Raw genomic sequence first — 9370 nt, 5'->3', positions numbered from 1 at the left:
TACTGTCGAAAGCTGCAGTCTCATTGGTCAGATATATAGATGGACATGTTGCAGATGACCAATGTTTTTTCACCAAAACATACTCCTTGACCTCTTCTCGGGTGACAGGATGCACTGTGAAGGTTTCATTGCATTTATTTAGACCATGGCCAAATGCATGAGGGGCGAACAAGCAAAGAGATGGCATTTCATCTTGATATATATAGAGATTATAATCATGATGATAATTATTGCTATTGTTGTTTTGTGGCTTTATAAAGAGATAATACTTACATTTTTTGTACTACTTTTATTTTTTGGAATTACCCCAACTTCCAAGGTTCTGGTATAATCCAATATCAGAGCTGCTCCTGTTATAAAGAATTACGCCTTGTAGCCCTTTGCAGAAGAGAAATGGAATGACCCTGGCCATTAAACAGTGTGTAACTGAAGTTCCACTATATTGAATTATTGAATTCCTAATATTATGAGGAACTTCATATTTATTTACTAATGTGCCAAATTTCACATGCATGGAAGATTTAATTGTGTTTTTTATCTCAGTCGATGATTACATTCATACTGCAACTACAGAATGTGAGCCCAATTAAGATGTGTTAGATCTGTCATTAGATGTCAGTACCCAATCTATTAAGAAAATCAGGAAGGAAAGGGTTTGTTGTGCCAAATAGGAATATGAACTGAGCAGATGTACTTGTGACAGCCATTGGTACAGAGGACGTAAGAGGTGGGGGGGCTGAAACATTTTATTAGGTAATAACTCTGTGAGAAGACAGGCAGCTATCAGACTCTGTCAGGAGTGAACTGACACAGCAGCTTGCCTTTCAGACATCACAGAGCACAAAGTAAGTGGAATCTTTCTCTCTTCTAAATGACTCATGCTTTCATATAAACTGAATGTGCAAAATATAATATGATGAAAAAAAAATATTGTTAACTTTATATTCCATTTTTGGCAGTTTTTCAGTGTGTGTGTGTGTTTTGATTGGGTTCTCTTATATTTCCAGCAACTATTTGAACTGCTTATTCAATCGAGTTTCCTAGCAAAACACATAAAGCTCTAAATATCCCTGAATATGAATTTGCTTTTACAAGGAGTACTGGAGAGACTGAAATCAAGTCAAGAAAAAAAAACTTGCAGACAAGATAAAGACATTTACAGATAAGTAAAGCATAACAGAAAGAAGCATAAAGTAGTAGAAAAAAATAATAATATAGTATTCACATCCAGACAACACAGGAGTATTTAATGATTTAAAGATCTGGTGCCTAGAGGAGAACAAAAAATATCCTTGCGTAAAACACTTTTATAAAGTCAAATATTGTGTGTGACCTCCCTGAAGGAAAGTGTAAAGAAGAGTCACCTGGGCTTTTCCAGAGGCAGGTGAAAGAAGAAAGATAACTAAGAAAGACCCAAGAGAGGAAATCTCTTAAAATCAATTTGTCAATCTTTCTTTATTTTATAGAGCTTGTTTCACCTTCTTAAAGTGCTTTACAAAGCAAAGGAAGAACCAAAAAAGACTATAAAACACTTTCTTTGAACAAACACTTACAAGGTGTTCTGCAAAGTAGGACCCAGAGGACTTTTAGACTGTTAACTTTGTGCTTCTTTTGAAAAATTCCCTAAGCCCACACAAACACACTACACTGAGTAGAATAGATTAACCTCTATAATATATACAGTATCCTCATGGGTGGTGATTTGGCATAAACATTGGGGGGTGAGGGAGCAAAAAAATCATAGGCTACAGTGTAGGTAATAGTCCAACAGTAATAATGGCATTACGATTAATAATAATAATAATCCTCAAACTGGAATAGGATAAGAAACACTGACATGGCAAAATAAAATTTAACACAGTGACAGGAGTGCAGTTCCAGGCTTTGATAGCATTGCTAAAGACTGATTTAACTTAAAGTATAAGCATCTTCCAAATAAAGTTGCTGATGGCATTCTTCATATTTACTCCTGGTAAATCAACTGGGTGGTGATACAGGGTTATTTGCATTGGTTAATGAAAACAAAGTAAACACTAATTATGCGGTTAATGTTTACAATAGCTGTTATACTTTGACCTCATTTAATTCAATGATTGTATTAACATAGTCAGTTTATTTAAGGGGCCAAGTGGGATGAAAAAGTCTCTTTACACCAATTTCTGGAGAGTGGTCCTGGAAATGATCTTGGCTTTCGTCAACACATCTCCAGGTGTTCAATGGCACCTCACTATCCCAGCTGATTTATCCCTTTGTCTGATAATGTACGCCACCTGGCTCCTCCTCACTCCCCTCAGTCCAGGTCATAGACAAACTGCCTGTTGAACTATTCCCCAGCTATCTGAGCTTCAAGTTCTACTGGCGGTGGTTTTGCATGTCAGTCGATGGGATTTACTATAGCAGACAGGAGATGTGTCTGAAGTGCTCTCTTAATGCCGTATCTGAGCCCTCTCTGTACTTGCCATTCGCTGGGCTACTTTTTAGTCAACTTCTCCAAGTATTTCTGACTTTCAGACAGTTACCTATCAACTGAGGAGCATGTCTTTCTCGGGTCCTGAACGAGAGGTGCTACACTGGCTTCTCCTCTGAAAAACCTTGACCTCGAAGTTTAACATGAACTCTATCTGCCAGGACATTATGGGGGTGCAAGGCGGTCTGGTCAGCCTATCCATCGTGAGCATGATCAAGAGGTCCATCAGCATTAATACTAAATCAGTCACTTTAGTCTCAGGGTTGTTAGTCTGTTCTAGTCCACTTCTGACGCCAGTGTAATGACATGGGACGGTTTTTTTGGGAGTTTTTCCTTGTCTTCTTAGAAAGTCAAGGCTGGGGGGCTGTCAAGAAGCAGGGCCTGTTAAAGCCCATTGCGGCACTTCTTGTGTGATTTTGGGCTATACAAAAATAAATTGTATTGTATTGTATTGTATGAGAGATAAAGGAAAGTAATTAAACTCTTTACACTAATTGCTGGACATTGACTCAGAAAAGATTGGATTTCTTTAGCGTGCCTCCACCTGGTGGTGTCCACGTGTTCAATGGCGCCTTACAATCCCAGCTGATTTGTCCTTTTGTCCAGTCTTGCAGGTTGCCTGGCTTTGCTTCACTCCACTCACTCTCGGTCACAGTCAACCTGTTTGCTGCACTATTCTCCAGCTCTCGGAGCTCTAAGTTCCAACAGCATTGCCTTTGCCTATGTTGGCTGATGGGTCTTAGCAGCAGGAAGACATGTCCAAAGTGCTCTCTAAGTGCTTTATCTGTTCCCCCTCTCTACCTACTATTCACAGGGCTGTTTCATAGCAGGCTTCACCAGGTATTCCCTCCTCCCTCGGACAGTCTGCTGCCCACTGAGGAGCGTGTCCCTCTCAAGTCCGGACTCAAATGTTACAATATCTCAATAGTTTATAGCGCTATTTTAATATGATTATGATTGTGCTGTTCTCATCACTATAAGCTACCTATTAGGCTAGCGGGTGAAACAGAACAATACCGTATTAAAATTTTACCTTGCATTGCCTGTCAATTGATACAGAGTTGACCTTTTTAGAGAAATATGAAATGCAAAAGAAAAAAAACTGAAAAGCTGCCAATGTAGCCCAATTGCTATGTGTTTTCAGAAATGGTGTATCCAGACCTGAGTGGAACGCGTTTCTCAGATGGCCTAGAACTGTCAGAAAGAGGTGGGGCTCCCTGGGTAAGCAGCTCCTGACAGTGTAGAAGTAGGGGTACAGACAGAGTACTTATACAAGACCACTCCTCCATCGCTAAAGTCCATCAGCCTGGGTGTGTGGCCATTGGCAAGCCTTGGATAGGATCCTGTCCTTGGATCAGCACATGAATCTGAGGAAAAGTTTGGCAGATGATGCTGCCACTGACCACAGGTGAATGACGTGAGGGAGAGTTGGCAGCATGTACTGTATGTTCAAGCTTGGGATAAATGTGTGGAGCTGCACAGCATCAGAACAGGATTACATTGGAGACAACGGGTTTGACCATGAAGGCACTAACGGTCCTTTTAAGGACCATCTACTGCCAATGTTTCATTTCTCAAGTCTACATATCTACTGTATACTCAGTTTAACAGTGGCAATTTAAATTCACCAAGGATAGGGGACTTGCTTGCAGAAAAAGCAAACTGTTTGGTGGCTGGCATTAACGGGGAATATGAATAATTTTATAATAGATAGATAGATAGATAGATAGATAGATAGATAGATAGATAGATAGATAGATAGATAGATAGATAGATAGATTACATCGAGTACATAAATCTTTTTACAGACACATTCTAAAAATACATACAGTATGTCATGATATTAATTAAACCATGCGCAAATACGACGTGCAAGCTTTGAGCACATTTCCTTAAGAGGATGCTTTATTAGATCATGTTTGTGTATTTGATTTTTTAATGCATTTGCATTCCTTTCATAAGTAATATCTTAAATAAGCTATTTTCCTGGCACAGCTTCCTTTGTTTAATATTTTTATCCATTTGGCAGAAGTCAACAGAAAAGCTTTCGAAAGAAACAGCTGAGATTTAATTAAGTTAGTCAAATTTATCAGAAACCCCTGGCACAGGACCCAGTGAGCAATGGCAGTACTTCAGGGCATTTAAATGAATATCAGCATTGTATGGGATGACAATAGATGCTTTAGAATGCATGCAGTGTTTAGTAATTCAGTGTTTTCCAAGATCTGTTGTAAAGGGTACCACTATGGCTTCTGTTTTTCACTCTACACTGTAATTGTCAATTAACTTATTTTAATAAATAAAATGTACATTTGGGGCGGCAGGAAAACCCTTAAATAATTTAGCTGGAATGTTTTAACTAGGGTGGCACGGTGGCACAGTGGTAGCACTGCTGCCTCACAGTAAGGAGACCCGGGTATACTTCCCAGGTCCTCCCTGCGTGGAGTTTGCATTTTCTCCCCGTGTCTGTGTGGGTTTCCTCCAGGTACTTCGGTTTCCTCCCACAGTCCAAAGACATGCAGATTAGGTACATTGGCGATTCTAAATTGTCCCTAGTGTGTGCTTGGTGTGTGGGGGTGTGTGTGTGTGCCCTGTGGTGGGCTGGTGCCCTGCCTGGGGTTTGTTTCCTGCCTTGCGCCCTGTGTTGGCTGGGATTGGCTCCAGCGGACCCCCGTGACCTTGTAGTTAGGATATAGCGGGTTGGATAATGGATGGATGGAATGTACATTAATTCTTGCATTAAAATATATATATTTATCCTAATATCTTCTATTCAGTTTAATGCTCCCTTAAAATATGCCATTAGGATTTCATAAAAATGCAGTGTTACCCAACACTCTTATCATTTTAAAACAGCTAGTTAAGTGGTAGAAATTACTCAATGTAGACTGGCTTTAATAGTTGATTCTATTTAGTCAGTCTTTAAAGATCTAACCAAATAAATGTATACATTATATGCAAATTTGTTTTTTTATCTGCTTTTTTAAACCTTTAGTCCTGCCCAAATCAATAGCTACAGTATGTAAAGCACAATAGCTACTTGACTGAGATGGGCTTTTCTTAACATAAAGAAGTATTTTGTTAATTTGAAGATAAAAATCACACTACTTCTGATTTATTTTTTCATTTGCTATTTTTCTGTTTTCTGATTTTACCATCTAAAATATCTTGATTATAGCATGCTGTGTGTGTGTGTATAATAGGTGTATGTTTGTCAAAACAACACGGTATGCAATGGAATAGCATTGAGGTAGAGCAGCACAGTTACAAGCTGCTAACAACTGTATGGCACATACTATTCAAGGCCCTCAGAAGCCTCCGCACGGGCAACAACATTAGCTGGAGCTTGAAGACTTAGTGGAGAAGTTAACAAGTCTGCAGGTCACTCCAAATTTGTCAACATTGGATTCCTTCCACCAACACATGCACCAGTCACGCATAATGAACTCGGCAGAGCAAAGGCCAGAGCTGCTTTGTATTTCAGCTGAATTTCTCACCTTCCCGGGCAGCTCAGGCTCCCACTGTGCAGAAACAACCTGAACACATGGAGCTGTCACTGCACCTTTGCCTGCAGCAGGATACATAAACCTCAGAAAGGGTCAGTTGCCAACAGAGACAGCAACCCCCTGCCGTTGCTGTTACAACAGAAAATAACAGGCTTTGTATTAGTTATTATTTTAACATATAAGGGAAAACCATATAAGTATATATATTTTTCTAAATGAGTTTTTCATAAAAGAGGGAAGGACACAAAGTGTGACTGTTTAAGGTACCATTTCTACCAATATTCCCGTAGAAACATGACTTGATGAAATCAGTTGAGAAGTCTGAGGGTGGGACAGCACGAACCTCTAAAGAACCACTAAATGAAGTAATGTTAGAAATAATCTGTAAAGAATGACTAGAGGTGTTCTGAGTGGAAAGAGCTACTGAATATAAAATTTGAATTGAATGAACTTGTGTGGGTTTGAATCAACATAATTCTTAATGTTTACTTGTTCTTAAATTGTAAAAAAAAATGAGAGCCACTGTATTCCAAGTCAGTGAGTATGACAAGAAAATATGAAATGTGGAGATGATTTTTTTTCAGTGAAAATAACTCATTCATATTTATATACATTCCCAAAGCCATTTATATACATTCCCAAGGGCACTTAGTCCAATTTGAGGCAATGAAGGTCCAAGTGTACTGGACTGGAAAGGACAGAAACAACCCTGAGCTTGACACACTTATTCATACTGCACATACAGTACACTGAGCCTGACACACATGTCTCTGGTGCTGTGGTCGGAAGACTGTGGTACCTAAAAGAAACCCCCCCACAGACACATACAAAAAAAAAAAATAAAATAAAACTACAAACCTCCACACATAGCAATGAAGTCAGACATCAAACCCACAATGCTGGATGTATAAGGTAGCTCAACCACCAACCACTGAGCCACTGTAACACCCTATACACAGAAATAAATAGAAAAGCAGACGGTGCTACAATATGAGAACTGGTCACCAGTGATATAACAAATCCTTTTAAACACAAACACAATCAAGAAAAAGTCGGAAAATTGAAATAATTTAATATATAAATAGTTATTAATGGGAGCCCTTCCCTACAATTAAACTTTTATGGACTTTAGAGGTGCACACATGTCATTCATGGTGGCTCAGCCCCCCGAAATTCTAACCCTGAGGTATCCAGGAGAACTGGAAACATCATTTAACATTCATATACTATATATATATATATATATATATATTTATGTATATACTGAGTTTGAGTGTCTGGGCTTGTGAGTGTCCTGGATTAAAAACAAGATTCAGACCTTTAATGACCTCTTGGGCACAGCCATCAGCAGTGTGTCTGTTTGCGGAGAGAATGTCGACCTTGTCGAGAGGTTTACTTACCTTGGCAGTGACATTCATGTCTCTGGTGACTCTTCCTATGAAGTCAGTAGGCAGATTAGGAGAGCATGGGGGGTCATGATGTTGCTGGAAAAGGTTGTGTGGCACTCTCGATATCTATGCAAAAGGACAAAGGTCCAAGTCTTTAGAGTCCTGGTGCTTCCTGTCTTGCTATATGGTTGCGAGAGATGGACGCTATCCAGTGATCTGAGATGAAGACTGGACTCCTTCAGTACTGTGTCTCTCCGGAAAATCCTTGGGTACTGTTGGTTTGACTTTGTGTCAAATGAATGGTTGCTCATGGAGTCCCGAATGAGGCACATTACCTGCATTGTGTGGTAGCATCACATATAACGGCAATACTAATATATAGTTGATATTTTTCTATATTGCAGCATATTTTATAGATATTGTGGGCAAGCAAGGTATAACACAGGATCAAAAATAAATGTTGGGGCACTAGCTGGTTCGACCAGTTTAATAAAGGAATCGAGTATGACAGAAATAGTGCTCTGGGTGCAAACAAACAAAAATACAGGGCTGCAATGCATTTTAATCAGTAGTTCGGAAGGGGCAGAGTCAGTTGCCTTCACTGGTGGTCTTCTCAGTGCTGTAGGAACAGAAAGAGATAATACCATTAATGCAGCAACCCCTCATGTCCCAGGGTGATATTGCTTACCATTATTGAGCCTGGATGGTGATCCTCAGACATGCAAGTATGACAATATATACATTTGGCATTGAAAACATTATCCAAAAGATATCACAAAGGTGTTTTTATATTGAGATATATCCTAGACCAAACTGCATTGTGACACAGCACAAATTATAAACCCAGTATTAGCCCAGTGTTAACCTTAACCTGCAATGTTCTGAACTCAGTACAGTACTTGGTTAGTAAACTGTAACTAAAAGTAGATGAGTTCAAATAAATTGTAAAATTGTTTAACATCCCATCCTTACTTTTGCTATACTGAGCTAATGGCAGCTTGTTTCTATGTATTTTAATATTGTATATGTATAACTTTTCACTAATATAACATTAGCTGTAACATCCCAAGCTTATTTGTAGTTAAAACAGATTGATTTAAAACTAATTAGAAACTAATATCGAAGAGAAACACATTTAATGCATTTTCTCCCAAGAATTACCTGAGCAAATTTGTTTATACAACAATCAAATAGAATATGTGACATTTCAGGGGTAGAGCAGACCCAAAAATAAGACCAGAATAGTCCAAAATTAAGGTAAATGCTGAGTTTTATTAGAAGATTTAATATACACAGGTTAGTATACAACAAAAGTAGTAATGCATGTGTACATACACAATACTAAACAGCTTTGCCATGCTGTAACAAGCTACTGTATAAGTGTATTTGTCCCTATCTAAAATCAATGCAACAGGCCCACTACTCTGTCCAGCTGTAATCATTCCTGTCTCTCAAGACCTTCTTCTAAACCAGTGGCCTCTTTCCCCTCCACACCATCAGGTCAGCACTTATCTCTATGTTCCTACCTGTCTCCATGCATAGGAGAAGAGGTGGAGGACCTTAACAGTCTGACGTCACTGACCTTCTTCAAAGAAGCACTTTCAAATCAGATTCTACCCTGTATTGAAAACAACTACCTGGAGCTGACTCAATGCTAGGGTCCACATCCAAGACTTCTTGGAGGCCACCCACACAGGTCGACAGTCCTCAGCAGCAGGAAGATGCAGGATAAAGTGCTTTCTCACAATGCAGTGTCAGTACCCCTTCTTACTCTGTTAATGGGGCCACTTATATAGCCTCGTTTTCTGAGTATCAAGTGAAATACAGTGCGTTTCATTGTATATAATCTTAAAAATGTATTCTTGAACTACATATATTTTACATCCTGAAAGATATATCTATAATTCATAATACATGACATTTTCCATTTTGTGACATATTGTTCTGAGACTTGTACTCTGACAAAAAAAGCCTTCTACGTAATTTCTGAGTAGGAAGTATGCAAGTGT

General features: G+C 38.9%; 1 protein-coding gene across 4 annotated transcripts in view; it reads left to right on the top strand.

Moving 5' to 3' along the window:
* Window positions 1–755: 755 nt before the first annotated feature.
* Window positions 756–9370, top strand: part of igfn1.3 (immunoglobulin like and fibronectin type III domain containing 1, tandem duplicate 3) — a 113783-nt gene continuing 105168 nt past the window's right edge. For all 4 annotated transcript variants that reach the window (XM_051925464.1, XM_051925465.1, XM_051925463.1 and 1 more), the window contains exon 1: window positions 756–845. The gene's annotated coding sequence lies outside the window, so the exon portion shown is untranslated. The remainder of the gene's footprint in view (window positions 846–9370) is intronic.

This window comes from Erpetoichthys calabaricus, chromosome 3, assembly GCF_900747795.2.
Source record: "Erpetoichthys calabaricus chromosome 3, fErpCal1.3, whole genome shotgun sequence".
NCBI classification, from domain to species: domain Eukaryota; kingdom Metazoa; phylum Chordata; class Cladistia; order Polypteriformes; family Polypteridae; genus Erpetoichthys; species Erpetoichthys calabaricus.
This window is presented reverse-complemented; position numbering and strand designations above follow the sequence as displayed.